Below are 16,058 nucleotides of genomic sequence, written 5' to 3' on the forward strand. Positions count from 1 at the left end.
CCCGAAATCCAAAGGTATATCTTAACTTGAAAAGTTCATAAGACCATAGCCTAATTGCTATCATAAGCCCAAATCAAAAAGCCCTTTTGAAAAAAAGGACTTTGAGCCTAAGATAGCAAGTATGCTATGGACTTAGCATCCAAAATCCTACAAAGTCAATATGAATTTCCCTAATCTTGGGCCTCTTTGTTGTATGCCTAGGCCCAAAATGATGAGAACTTCATGGACCTTGAGAGGAAGCAACAATATATTCTAGCTAAAGGAATGTTGAAATGAAATAGAAAAGCCCAAAGGTGATGAATATATTGTAAGCTCATGTTTGAAACAGTGTTAAAAAGCTCTATGTACATTCTAATGAAAGCCCATGAAAGTAAGATGAGAGCATTATTGTGAATGGACCAAAGCCCAATGAAATGAGGGGCAAGGTTCATGAGAGGAAAGGGAGTGATTTTGTAATTGAGCCTTCATTAAAATGGACTTAAAGATTTCCTAAGAACATATAAAATTCTAAAAGGAACCTTTTAATGGGACGTGGACTTAATGAAAATAGGACTTCTTTTTAGGCACCATTGCACCACCAAGGTCAAGAAAACACGTCCCTACTCCAACTTGGATTCAAGAAAAGCACAGAAGGTGTTTGTCAAGATTGAGGACACATATCAAGAGGAAGTAAAGGAGGAAGTATCTCAAGCAACAATGGCTACTCCAATTAGCGATGAGGTCGCACAAAAAATATTCAAGGCAATGGAAGAACAAAACGACGTTCTCAAGAAGATGGGGAGTTGCTTCACCAAGCTAGAAGAAGCCAAGTTGAAAAATGCTGCACCTGTACAGGTTCTCGATGATAAAGATGTAGAAGATTGGGATGAAAGAGACAAGGCTGATTATGAAAGGAACAAGGAATTTGAGAAACTCACGGCAAAAGCCATAGCCATGAGGGAGAAGATGGAAAAGATGCAACTAGCCTTTCAGAAGACCCAAGGGATGGATGATTGTCTCTATAACATGGGGGGCATAAGCTTGAAAACACCCTATTGCACTACCTCCAAAGTTCAAGATTTCAGATGTAGAAAATTTTGATGAAATTGGGGATCCAAAGCAACATGTTAGGAGGTACCTAAGCATTGCTGAAATGAAAGGGTTGGAAGAGAAGCAAACTTTGCATGCATTTCCTCTCTCACTCACGAGGGGTGCATCAAGGTGGTACTATAGCTTGGATCCTAGTAAGACTAAAGTATGGAATGAGCTAGTAGAGTTGTTTGTGGATCAATTCATCTTCAATACTATGATTGATGTAACTTTAAGAGATTTGGAGACCACTAAGCAAGGAGTGGGGGAGACATTCTCCAAATACATGACAATTTGGAAGGGAAAAGCATCTAGGATGGTTAATAGGCCAAATGAGAAAGACCAAATCAACAAGATTATCAAGAATCTACTTCCAGCATATAATAGTAGGCTCTTGTCATCGCCTATTAGTTCTTTTGGGGAATTGTGTGATTGCCGAACTAGGATAGAGGATGCCTTCAACAATGGACAATTGAAGAAGGGTGAGAGCAAACCTCTAATGAAGAAAACATATGGAGGAGTGATTGCCTCTAAAGCACCTAATTGATAGATGAGAAAAGAGCTAGGGCACAATACCATACGCGAGGATACCAAAAGAGGATTGTTAGAGCATTTAACAAAAAGGTGAGACCTAAAAACCTTTAGGAAGGGGACTTGGTCCTAAAAGTGCTTCAAGATGAAACTTTTGATCCAAGAGGAAAGATGAAGCCAAGATGGTCTGCACCTTTTATTATCTAGAAAATCATGTCAAGAGGTGCTACAAGAATTATAGATTTGGATGTGGCAGAGATGCTTCGCCCAATCAACATGGATACACTCCAAAGGTACAACATTTGAAAGAAAAATATAATAAATAAAAAAGCCTTCTAGGTTGAAAACCCGAAATGGCGGCCTAGGTAAAAATTAAGACAAAAGAACCCCGCTAGATTGAAAACCCAAAAGGGTAGTCTAGGCAAAAGATAGGAGAAAAGACTATGGGCATGGCGAAAATTCCTCAAAGGACCTTATGGGAAAAAATTACGTGGCATGGGAAAAAGAAAAAAAAAATGATGACAATAAGCAAAGATAATAAATGGATGGTTCTTTTATTGCTCAAATTAGAAGATGATAAACTATTTCTATAGAGGATTTAGAACATTCCAATCCTTTATTAATTCATAAGAAAAGAAATGAGAATCATAAATGCAAAAAAGTAAAATCTGGGGCATATCAAGGTGGTCGGTTAGTCTTTCTTTCTTTTGATTGGACTTTTGTAAGCTTTCTCACCTATGTGAACCCACTTCATGACAACCTCTGAGTCATTACTTATACCCTAAAGTTGGATGAAGCAATTGGAGCCTCTTATATGGTCATATCTAGAAAAGGTGAGAGAGAAGGAGAGAAGGCGCGAATGAAAGTATTAGAAAGAGAGAGTAAAAAAGTAAAAATAAGTTCAAAGACAATATAAGGAGCCTCAATGGGTTGAAAACAGAAAGGCAATTCGTGCAAAAGTTAAAGGAATCCTGCTAGGTCGAGGACCTAGGCAAAAATTAGGGATTGAGAGAAAAGATTCATCCACTCTGACTTGATAATACGGGAAAGATGCAAGAGAGACCAAAATGAGTGAGAGCATCTTTGAAACTATGGCCAAGAAGTTTTGCCACAAAAAGGTATTGGGAACTGTTTTCTGAGATTAGAATGTGTTTGGTGAAAGTTTAGAGGCCATAGTGGTTATTTTAGACTTAAAAAGAGACAATTAGGGTTTCCAGCCTTCAGTACACGCACACAAAGTCAAGGTTGCGCACGCAGGCCTGTGTTTATGCACGCAGGAAGGCAAGCAGAACCGAGTTTTCCCCTGTTTTGAGTGTGTTTTCTCCCAAAAGCTTCTCCTATGAGTCTTACAGCCTAAAGAAAACTACCCAAGGCACAATTCAAGCTTAGAATTTCCAAAATATCAAAGATCAAGAATAATAGAATTGCACAAAATTTCCACAAGCTTGTAATTTAAGTACATATCCCAAATAAAAGCATAAATGTAAAAGATGTTCTTAAATACAGCCCAATGTTTCAAATCAAATCCAAAGTGCATGAATGTATGCTAAAAAGAGAAAAATGATAAAAGCAACAAAAAAAATGGAATATACTCTGCTGTGTTTGTGTCTATCAGTCTATCTGCAAGGTCACCGAAAACGCCTCTTCCTAAGCTGATAGCTTAGAGTTGACTCTGAATCTCCACCACCATCACCACCATCGCCACCATCGTCGTCATCATCACCAACATCCTCATCACCATACAACTGCCTAGATTACTTAGTGACCTCCAGCTTGAGGTTCCTCGAAAGCCAAACGAACTCCTCATACTCCTGTAGGATAAGCTAAATTGAAAGAGGATAGTGTTAGGAATAGGGTTGAGAGATGCGAGAAAAGTAAAGGGAGAATGAAAGAAAACTTACCGCCTGTGTACCATCAGGAAAAGGGTAGCCCATGACATTTGTATTACGACCAACGGGATGCTCCCAAGCAAAGCCATCAGGGCCATAAGCATAAACCAACCAATGCAAACAGGGAAGGCCAATGAGAGCATTAGCAGCAAGGCCAGCCTAACACAAGTGTTTCATTTGAATGTTACCTAAATGTTCAATTATTGTGTAAAACACTTATGAATTTTTAGACCCCCAATTTCAACAATACCAACATAAGCTTATACACAAACAATATATAAGCGGAATGATGAATATAAGCTATATCCAAATTGGTATAACACTCTAAACAATAATTAATCACAAACACAGTAGCAATTAAAAGGTAAAGAGTAAAGGAAGAGAGATGCAAACACAAAGATAACACTAGCACGTGTTATCAAAGAAGAAACCGAAGAACTCGGCAAAAAACCTCTCTGCTGCCCTCCAAGCGGTCAAATGATCCACTAAAGAATAAAGTGTGGATACATGAATAGTAGAAGACCCTCCAAGCCTAATCTACCCAATGCACCTAAGCCCACCAAGCTTCTTGCTCCAACAGGGTTACGCCTAACCTTGTCTTCTTTAACTTCCCGGATCTCGCAATAAGCCCACTCAATCAAATGAATTAGTTATCTCCGAACTGCTTCCCAAGCACCAAAACACCTCCTCATTGATATAGGTATGGTGAGATGAGGATTTGGCTAATGTACCTCTCAAGGATATATCAATGGAAAAGGTGAGAGTAGAGGAATTTGCAGAATCAAATGTCAAAGATTGTGGATGAGTCAATTTTGTTTTTCTCTAGGGTTTCTTTCTCAAAATTCTCTCTGGAAGCTCTCTACATTTCGTGGGTATAAGGGTATTTATAGTAGTGTATGTGAGGAATGCGAAGAGTCAATTTTCATCCAAACAGGGCATTCTGGCGACTCAGTCTCGCGAGTGGAACAAATCACGAGTTTGAGTCACAAGCTAACTGCCTGGCCAGACTGTACATTTTGTCCTGTAGTGCTCCAGCTATTGTGACCCTTCAGTTCCCTGCATGCTTCACACATGTGCCACTTTGGCGACTTACTAGTCACGCATCAGTCACGAGATCCAGTCACGAGGCTCCTTTGTATGCACACATCTTGAGTTTTCTTCACACTCTCTCACACACAACCCTTACATAATTCCCATCTAAATACAAGGTCTCTAATTGCTAAAATACAAAAAAAAAAAATTGCACGGAATAAAGCCAACACATGATTGAATAAAATTAACCTTACATTACCATTGTACAAGAATGCAGATAACGATTGATTCAAGGGAAAGGAGGAAAGCAAGAACACATACCACAGTAATAAGGGAAGGCATGAGGTGAGTCCCACTAAAATCATCATAATCTAGCTCATCTGTGGCTTGTTCAATGAAGGCGATCTCCGGCCCCCACAGATCGTACTCTACGGTTGTCGTGGAGCGAGGGGCAAGCATGAACAATAAAGGACCCATCAAAACTGGGGCGCATCCTCACCTGCCAACTGGTAGCACACCCTCTCTGCCAAATAGATCACCCTCAACCCAACGCCCTCAAGGGACTGGGATATCCTAAAAGTGACAATAGCAGCTGCCTCCAAGTTTGGGTTCGCTATTGGATCAGCATCGGCCTAAAGACTCCGCACAATCTATGAAAACACGTGGGGTTAGAAAGAGAATCCTAAGAAGCATGCAAAAAGTGGAAAGCAATATATTCCTAACTTACATCATCTGGAAAGAGCCTATCGAGGTGGGCCCAAATCGACGTGACACTCTTCAAGTCCACTGAAGTTCCCCAAGCAATGAGACTATACTCCAATACCTAATGCTGAAAAGATGATAGCTTGCAAGGGGTTATGGTATAATTTGCAAGAGAACATGACAGTTTGCAAGAGGTTATGGTACAGTTTGCAAGAGAACATGATAGTTTGCAAGATACGAATATAACCGTTTGTAAGGCACAGATATGGTAGTTTACAAAATGACAATTTGCAAGAAGTGGATATGAATACAGTTAGCAAGAATATGATACGTAGCCTTAACCTAAATGGCATGTGGATATATGACCATAATGGTGAGAATGCATGAGCTACAAGAGAAAAGAGAAAGAAACTACCTTAAGGATCTTTAAAGGCCTCACTAGCTAGCGCAAAGTCCCCCGGCAGAGTGTGTCCAAGGAAGAGAAAAGGTAGGCCTAGCATGCTTACCCCCAATTGCCAGCTTAAGCCCCTTCAAAGTCTCAGAAAAGGGCCAGCTGCCTCAAAGATACCGTCTACCCCCCTTGGTGAATAAGTATGCCCCCAACAAGTACAACAAAAAGACCTTGGCTATTCGGGCACACTACTCAGCTGTCCCCTATGGACGACACATGACATCTGCCTTAAGATCAGTATAACAGATCGTCTCCGTAGCATACCTCCTCCCGAGTAGCTTTGCACCTAATTGAGTGTTCGACTCATCCTTCAAACATATTGAGACTTCATCAAACTGCAGGCCAATCATGTGGTGGAAGTCGTGGAGAGTGATAGTCATCTCCCGATCAGCAATGTGGAAGGTATGAGTAGTATCCCACCACCTCTGAGCTTAGGACTGCACCAAGACAGCACCAGCAAACCTCTCAATACGAATGTGACCCCAAGTCTCCTCGGTAAGGATCTTGTACCATACCAACTCCCAGTTGGTACTCCCTCTGCTAGAATATGGAGATAAAACCTGCAAAAATGATATTGCATTCATAATAGAGTGAGATGTGATGGTGAGGAATGATGTTAAAATTGCAAACAGATGAAAAAGGAGTCCAAATGCCTACACTAAGGTTTCTACCTGGCGCCACGCGCGCGCAAGAATAAGGCTTCGAGCGTAGGATGCAGCACGCATGTGCAGGTTGGATCCTATATGTATGCATGAATACAAGCTACGCATGCAAGAAAATGTCTGCGCACACAAGCCTGAACTTATGCACACCGGAACGAACACAAAAGTGTGTTTTTTGACTTTCAAGGTTTTCTCAATCAAAAATCATCCTAAACATGTTCCTACCCCCTTCTAAAATGTCAGGTTTTCATCTAAACCCATCCCACAGCAAAACCTAAGCATTTACAAAACTAAAACTGATCAAAATGGAAGATCAAAGGAAAAGCTTGAAAATGGAAAAAAAAATAGAAAAATAATAATAAAACTCACAGATCTGGCCCTTACGCCCTCTGAAAGGTGTTGTTGTGATCTGTAGGTCAAGGGGGGAGCCTTAGCCAACCTTACCCAGTCCAGTGAATGAGATGAAATGCATCAATGGAGAGGATGTAAGAACTCTTCTTGGAATTGGGTTCCATAGAAGGAGATGAGAGAGTTTGAGAGAGAAGTTGAGATTGAAGAAGAAGATGAGGATCAGATTATGAAGGAATGAGAGAGAGGCAAAAGGCTTTTGTAGAGGGATTTAGAGAGAATGTGAAGAGATGAGGGAGATGAAGAGAATGAAAAAAAAGAAAAGGATGGTAGACGTTGGAAAAAAAAGGATAAAAATGTGGGAACATACCTGATTGCTAAACTATGTTTAGTTTAGCAAAAAATAAAAATTCGAAATGTCACCTTGAAGTCTCCAAGAGGCCGAAAATGCAAAGGAAAATTCAAAAATACAACCAAAAATGACAGAAATGCCCTTAGTAGGCAAAGAACACAAAGACCCCAAAAGGCATCCCTATGGGTCGAAAGCATCAAAGGCATCCCCAATGGATCAAAAGCGTCAAAAACATCCCTCAGTGGATCAAAAATCATCATAAACATCCCTCAATGGATCATAAATCATCATGAAAACTCCTACGTGAGTCAAGATCATCAACCAAGTCCCCAAGAAAATTTCAGTGGGTCCAAGACATAGAAGCAGCCCCCTCGAGAGTTGCAAAATGAAATTTCCCCAATGGAGTTTATGAAACCCCATCATGGGTGAAGTCAATATCGATCCCTAGTGAGTCATAACAAAGAAGAAGATACTTTTTCCCTAATGGAGGAAAGTTCCCCAGCGAGCAAAACACCATCAAGAAATCCCCAGTAAGTTACCCCCTCTCTAGTAGACCGTACACCATCAAGACTTCATGGTAGGTCAGAATCATCACCGATACACTTTTCGACGATAGATCACACTCCCTAGTGAGTTCTTCAACATCCTCAGTGGAGCTTTCCTCTAAAAAATAGTCAAGCAAGTTAGAACACAGAATTCATGCACATATCCCACAGGAATTGAACATGCAGGCACAAAACCCCATACAAATCAGAAAGAAACAACCTAGAACTTATGCACATACACCGAGGGAATTGAATATGCAAGCACAGATCCTAAACAACACAGAACTTGTGCACGTATCCTACGGGAACTAAATATGCAGGCACAGGCCACACAACAGTTAAGCAAAGTCAGAATACAAAAATTGTGCACATATCCTCTGGGAATTGAACAGGCATGCACATCATATAGAACTTGTGCACATATCCCAAGGGAATTGAATATGCATGCATAGTGGAAGAGGTAAAGATAGAGATAGAGACCAAGGTCACCTCGAGGTAAGAGCCTCACCAAAGCAGGTGGAGATAAAGATGGAGAAGAAAAGTATTACCTAGAGGCGCAAGCCACCCGAAGAAGTTTGAGGCAAGAGCCCTAAATGGACACCATAGATATATATCCTTTTAAGCTGGTAAGAGCACCCTTGTTTATTTGGGTATGGTTGTGGCTGTTGGCCTTGTTTGTTTTTCTTTTTTAGTGACTCTAAGATAGTGAGTCACTCACCTTTTGCTTACAATTGGCAAAATAGGTTCTGGGATAGTGAACTAGTCATTGCTCATTTTCTGAGCAACAAAGGTGGGAATTTGGACATACGAATCCCACACAACTCTTCGGAGTTACACCCCGCCTCTTGTATGCATGACGTGTGTCAGTGTGTGGGTTGTGCCAGAGCCGTACTTCGAAACAAAATGTTTTGTCTCTTATTCTTTTGATTCTATTAGTGAAGCTCACGAATCAAAAGAAAGGCATATGTAGACACCACATTTTGTACCCCTTACGATTCAAGCCACCATTCCCCAATGATGCTGAAATTCTAAGACCCAAGATTGGTTTAAGGCACAACTAGATGTTAAATTTACTTGAGAAATGTCGAAATGAAAAATAAATCTATTTTTTGGAAAAAAAAAAAAAAAAAAAAAAAAAAAAAAAAAAAAAAGGCCAAGGAAGCCCTCAACATACGCACACAAGAATCAACCTGCGCACGCAATCATGATGCATGTGCAAGCAGGCATGATCCTGTGTGCGCATGTAAGGTTCTAGAAACATAAAAATGTCAAGCTTTCTGCATTAATGCTGAGGTTTGGAACGAATCCCACATCATCTGGGAGTCATTCGAAACCCCCATTTTCATAATATAAAAAGCCATACATGGTAACTTTTCAAAAACAAACGGAAATCCTAAAGGAAAACACTAAGATTCACTAGAAATAGTGAATAAAAAAGGGAGTTTTTCCCAAAACATCCGCAAGTCAATTTTCTTTTGATTAGAGCCTTTCTTGGCCTTAATCTTTGAGTTTAAGATTACTAATCACTATTTTGTTGATTGTGAATTGATTTAATTGAGGGGAATGATAAAAAATCAAGCTTGAAGAGCTTCTGTTTTGAGGTATTATTTCTAAGCTTTTTCTTTTATTTTCTTTAGTTTGATTATGTTTTTGTTTGTTTCTTTGCTTGTTTTATGTTTTAACATGTTTATATAGTTTAGTTTTAAGTAGCTTAGTGTCTTAGAGCATGTTAGGTTGTTAGAATTACTATTTTAAGTACTGCTCTGTTTTTTATGCTTTTTGTGTATTTGGGCTAGGGTTTCTGAGTAAGCCTGTGAACGCATGTATTATGCATGTGCACAGAGGTCAAAACTTGTGCGTACAGGTGTTTGACCATCGCAAAAACTAGGTAGCAACTCTCGATTGTGTCCGCACCAGCGTTTGGGATAATGTTGGCATAGCCTTGACGAGGGCACACAACGTCATCACTCCTAAAGACCTTAAAGATCTCTCTGGGGTTCCTTCTCACGAGATAGTGAACCATCATATTCATAAGCTTGTCCAGATACTTACTCGTCTTCTAGCATCTTTCTCTTAGAAAGTGTTATCTTTGTCCTTACACTTATGGATGCCTAGTGCTGGGAGAGACGATTCATATCACCATGGAGTACTTACCCACAAAGAGAAAGCAATTATGGCTAGCTCCAAGGTGGAGCCACTGGAAGTTGAGGAAGGAACTTATAAAAGCCACGGACGAGGGCAACACTACTAGGGAGAAGGTCAAGGCTTTGACCAAGGAGCTCACGGTAGAGAAATTATTGACATTGCAGAAGGATGAACAGCTTTAATCAGCCAACCAGAAGATAAGGACCGTAGCTGCCAAGACTATACAAGCGTTCCAACTTACTAAGGAATATAATACCCTCTTGTTCAACTGGTATTACAAAGGCTTCAAGCTCCTAAAAAGGTATTTGGTGAAGCATAATCTGGGAGTTGACTTGGAAAGCCTAGACTTTGAGCTAATAGATAAGGAGATGGAGGCAGACGAAGCTACTTAGGCTACTGCTGCTTCTGCTAAGCGGAGTGTGCCTGAGCCCGAGATTGATGCCTCTAGTCCCGTTGATGGAGATGATGCCCCAGCTGCTTAACCATCTTTAACTTTCCCTTTTTTTTCCTTTTTTATTTTATGTTTCTTCGTGGTGCCCTACATGGTTTTGGGCTTTTGACAATTTCAGACAATTTCATTTCTTAATATTAAGTATTTTGTTGACTTCTTCATATATATGTTTGTCTTCTTTGCATGAATGAGTTTTTTTTTTTTTTTAATAATTTACCTCACTTATATGATCACCACTTGATACTATTTTCTAGTTCTTCACCTGATTTATGTCCTTGGACTCGTCATGTGATTTGCATCATCCTAGGGATTTTGCTTCGTCTTGTGGTTTATATCACTTAGGTTAGTGGATTTTGACGCTTGATCTTGTCATGTGATTTACATCCCTTAGATTAGGGAATTTTATCACTGGCCTCGTCATGTAATTTACACCCCTTAGATTAGGGAATTTTGTCACCACATCCCTTAATTAGGGAATTTTATCACTAGCCTCATCACGTGATTTACATTCCTTAGATTAGGGCATTTTATCACTGGCCTCGTCATGTGGTTTACATCCCTTAATTAGGGAATTTTATCACTGGCTTCTTAGTTTCTACTTTGGAAAATACTCGTGAAGATGGCTATTGAATAATTCTTTTATTGAACTATTTAAAACAAAAACAAAGACCATTACTGGTTACAAAACTTGACATCTACTAGTAATACCTTTTGAGATGCTCTATGTTCCATGGACGAGGTAATCTTTCTCCATCTAAGAATTCCAGGTGGTAGCTCCCTTGTCTTGAGTAGTGTACGACCTTGTAAGGGCCTTCCCAAGTTGGTCCTAGCTTGCCCTATGTTGGATCCCTAGTTGCTAGTGTGACTTTTTGTAGGACGAGGTCCCCTATGTTGAATCTTCTAAGCTTCACTCTCTAGTTGTAGTAGTTGGCCATCCTCTGTTGGTACTTTGCTATTCTTTGGGATACCTCAGTTCTAATTTTGTCTAGGCAATCTAATTTTATCTTTATTTGTTCATCATTACCTTCCTTGTCAAAAAATTCCCTTCTCATGCTTGAGATGCCTACCTCGACAGGGATTATTGCTTCCATGCCATAGGTGAATTTGAATGGTGTTTCTCTTATTGGGGTTCTGGCTGTGGTTCAATAAGCCCATAAGACATTCTGCAGTTCCTCGAGCCATGCACCCTTTACCCCTTCTAATCAAACTTTGATGTTCTTTAGCAACGTTTGATTAGTTACTTTCATCTATCCGTTGGCCTAAGGATGTCCTGTTAACGAAATTGGTTTTTAATGCTGAGGCTTGAACAAAATGATCAAAATCCTCAACTGTTGAACTGGTGACTGTTATCTGAGATGATCGTCCTTAGAATGCTGTAAACTACGTTTTTCCATACAAAGTTTTGTCTCCTGGCTTCTATGATGGTTGCCAAGGCCTCCGCTTCTATCCACTTTGTGAAATAGTCAATTACAACGAGTAAGAATTTTACCTGCTTTTTGCCTTGGGGCAAAGGACCTACTATGTTGATTCCCCACTATGCAAATGGCCAAGATGACGTTATGGCCATCATCATTTCACTGGGTATTCGTTGGACATCTCCATACCTCTAGCATTTATTACTTCTCCTGACAAATTCTTTTGCTTCTTTATGCATTGTAGGCTAAAAGTAACCTGACCTTATAATCTTTCCTACTATTGACCTGGCTCTCGAGTGATCCCCACATACACCTTCGTGAACTTCTTGCAAGATTTATCTTACTTCGTCCTCTCCATCACATCTTAGGTAGGGTAAGGAGAAACCCCTTTTATAGAGTATGTCATTCAGGATCGTGAACCTAGTATCTCGCTTCTTAATCTTTCTCGTCTCATCTGAGTTTGGTGGCAATCGTCCATCTTTGAGGTATGATAAGATCGGAGTCGCCTAGCTGGTGCCGTTTTCTATCGAGAAGAATGTGTGGAGCTCTTCGATAATGGGGAATTTTTGTATTTCTATCATCAGACTTGGTAAGCTGGTCTCGTCTTCTGATGACGTACATCTTGCTGCTTCGTCTGCTTCTGAATTCTAACTTCGTGGGATTTTTATGAAATTTACCTGTTCCAACTTTCCAACTATTTTGTTTGTCAGCTTCAGGTACATCTGCATCCTACCTTCTTTTGCCTCATATTCGCTGTTGATTTGTCCTATCACCAACTTTGAATCTCTCTTCAAGAGTGCGTTTTTGGCTCCTAGGGATCTTACCACACTAAGCCCTGATTTAGTTCGATCGCCCACTGCACCATTTGTCCTGCTGCCTCTAGTTTGTGCATCACTTTCTAAATTGGTTGATTCGTCATGACCAGGATCGGGTTTGCCTAAAAGGGCCGTAACTTCTGAGAAGTGACGATCAAGGCAAAGGTAATCTTCTCCATTCGTGGGTATTTTGCCTTTGCCCCCTGGAAGGCTTGGCTGATGTAATATACTAGGTGTTGAACCTTAGACTTTTCTCAAATCAAGGCGGCACTTATAGCTATGGCTAATACTACTAGATATAGGAATAGGTCTTCACCTTCTTTGGACAGACTTAGTAGTGGTGGGTTACTTAGGTAATGCTTTAAATCCTGGAATGTTGCTTTACAATCGTCTGTCCATGCGAAGGCCTATTTGAGGGTCCCGAAGAAAGGCAGACATTTGTCAGTGGCCTTAAAGACAAACCTGTTAAGGGAGGCTACTCTTCCAGTTAGTCTTTGCACCTCCTTGACGGTTTTACGTGACGACATCTCCAGTATGGCCTTCACCTCTTCCAGATTAGCTTCGATCTCTCACTGTGACACCATGAAACCAAGGAACATACCAGAGGAAACTCCAAATGCGCAATTCGTCGGATTTAACTTCATCTTTTATTGCCTTAATGTTTCAAAAGTTTCCTTGAGGTCGTCCAAATGGCTTTCTTCTACTTTGCTCTTGATGAGCATATCATCAACATAGACCTCAATGTTTCATCCAATCCGCTTACTGAACATTTGGTTCACCAACCTCTGGTAAGTGGCTCCCGCATTTTTCAGTCCAAATGGCATGACATTATAGCAATAAAGTCCTTAACTGGTGATGAATGCAATCTTTTCTTAGTCTTCCTCTAACATCTGGATCTGATTGTATCCCAAGAATGCATCTATAAATGTCAGGAGCTTGTGTCTCGCAATCGAGTCAACAAGTTGGTCAATCCTTGGCAATGGGAAACTGTCCTTTAGGCATGCACTGTTTAATCCGTGAAGTCTACACACATTCTCCACTTCCCATTCAAGTTCTTCACCATGATGACATTGGCTAACCAATCTGGATAATAAACTTCTTGAATGAAATTAGCCGTCAGTAACTTGTCTACCTTGTCCATTATGGCTCTGTTTCATTCAAAAGCAAAAACCCTCCATCTTTGTTGAACTAGCTTCCTTTCTGGATTAACATTCAGTTGATGCTGAATAATATCTCTGGATATGCATGGCATGTCCTCATGGCTCCAAGCAAAGACATCCAAGTTCTCCTTTAGGAACTTTACAATTTCTTCTTTCGTTGAGGGGTCGAGGCTCGTACCCACTTTTGTTATCTTCGTTGGCTCCCCGTCCACCAATTGAATTGACTCCAATGCTTCCACTACTTCCGAACTCTTTTCTTCTACCATCCACATGTGATTTTCTTTTAAGGCTAGCATCGCCTGATAGCATTCATGGCCCAAAACTTGGTCAACATTCATTACCCCTATCCTGTAATCTGTTGATAATTTTACCTTCAGGCAATATGTGGATGTTGCAGCTTTCAAACGGTTGAGTGTAGGTTGTCCTATGATTACATTATAGGATGAAGGGGAGTCAACAACTAGGAAATCAAGTTGTTTGGTTACCTAAAAAGGATATAAGTCGGCCGTGATAGTTAAAGTCACTATTCCCTTCGGGTGTCCCCACTGAAGCCTCTTCAGATCAACCCGTAGCTATTGAAAGGCTGAAAGGTCGATGATGTCCGCAGAAATCCCGTTATCTATCAAGACTCGTCTGGTGTTGAATTCCTCTATCATAAGCATGATGACTAATGGATCATCATGTGGTTGCTTCACTCCCCTAGCATCTTCCTTGAAAAATACCATGTCCATGGTCACTCTTCTTTTATGCTTCAACGGTGGTGCTGTGTGAACACTGTTAACTTGTCTCTGCTGCAACTTTTTGAGGGACTTGAACGAGCCCCCGCTGTCAGTCCCCCATTGATCATCCTGATCTCCCCTAAGGCGCTCTTTGGACAATCATGTTGATTTTCCTCATCTTTTGGCTTATCTTATGATCGTGCATATTGTTCAGGCTTGTACCAACCTAGTGCATTTTTCTTCACAAACTTTTGTCATTTTGCCTTCTAGGTCAGCTTTTCTATTTGTTCTTACAGTCATCTGTGTAGTGCCCATGATCTCTGTGAAAACGACAATACTTTTTCTTGTCATGGACATTAGGTGACAAGTTAAGTGTTTTTGGCCATTTGAGGGGGTGATCGTCCTTAATTTGCATTTAGATTTTGTCAACAGGCATTACTAGGAGTGTGAAATTTACCATCCTTCGGGTTTTGTCGTCTCTTCTCTTGATGCAATCTTGGCTGGACGAATGATCTCTCCTTTCCTTCTTCTTCCCTTTCAGGACCTCCTGAATATTTCTTCTTTCTTTCTGCATATCCCCCATTTTTTTTGTAGCTAAAGCATCTTCTGCCATTGATTCGGAAGGGCTCTAAGGGCAACTAAAAATTCCTTGGATTTTAACCCAGCCTTGAACGTGGTCAATTGCACCTTGTCTTCAGCTTCGTCTACCTCTAATACTTCATGTTGAATCATTTCACATATGACCTTAATAACTCCCCATCCTCCTGTCTGATCATGAGTAAATGATCTGTTGGCCTCTTTTGATGTTGTCCACCAACAAAATGGCACACAAACAAGTTGCTCAGTTGCTCGAAGTCGTCTATGGACGAATGGTCTAGTTTGCTGAACCACATTCATGCCGCCCCCTTAAGGGTTGTTGGGAAGGATCGAAACAAGATCTCATCAGGAGTTTGTTGCAAGCCCAAGGTCATCTTGAAGGTGGTTATGTGGTCTAACAGATCCTTCAAGCCATCAAAAGACTCAAGCTGAGGAAGGTGGAATTTAGGTGGTAAAGGACATTCCAAGACCTTTGTAGTGAAAGGGGAATCAGTCCTTTTCACCATCCCATCCAGGTTCCTATCTGTTTTCTCTTTCATTGCATTTTTAAGCTCATCCATCTCCTTCTCATACTTTTAAGGAGGTCGTTACTTGCCCAATCAGAGGGATCCATCCTCCTTGAACCGTCTCTTCTGTGGTTGCTCTCCTCGTCCTCATTCATGTTGACTTAGATTCTTATAGGTGAATGATTTTCCTCCTGCTGCAGCTGCTATCTAATCTCTTGATTTTGCCTTGTGAGCAGTTCTATGTTAGCTGTGAGTGTTTGAATTTGAAGGGCTAACACCATTGGATCTTGTGGTGCACTTGATTCAATTTGGATATTGAGAAGGGTAGAGCTACGTTCTCAAACTAGGGTTTGAAAATGTCGAGTCCCCACAAACGGTGTCAAACTAATGATGCCAAAATCATTAATTGATATATCCTTCTAGATGAAATACAATGGTGCATCGAAGGTTCTACTCAAGACCTAGAATATGGTTCGACATGAGTGGTCATCGGTGTGGTGCCTACCACAGGTCCTCCAATGACAAAGTCGGATATTGATAATTATAAGAATGAGTAGAATGATAGCTAAGCTTTTCTGTATATGTGTGTACCTTTGATTGAGGCTTGGCGTGGTTTATATAGGGTAATACCCTACTAGCCATTGGGAGCATTCAATGGTGGCTTGAATGC

This window comes from Quercus lobata, chromosome 1 (assembly GCF_001633185.2).
Source record: "Quercus lobata isolate SW786 chromosome 1, ValleyOak3.0 Primary Assembly, whole genome shotgun sequence".
NCBI classification, from domain to species: Eukaryota; Viridiplantae; Streptophyta; class Magnoliopsida; order Fagales; family Fagaceae; genus Quercus; species Quercus lobata.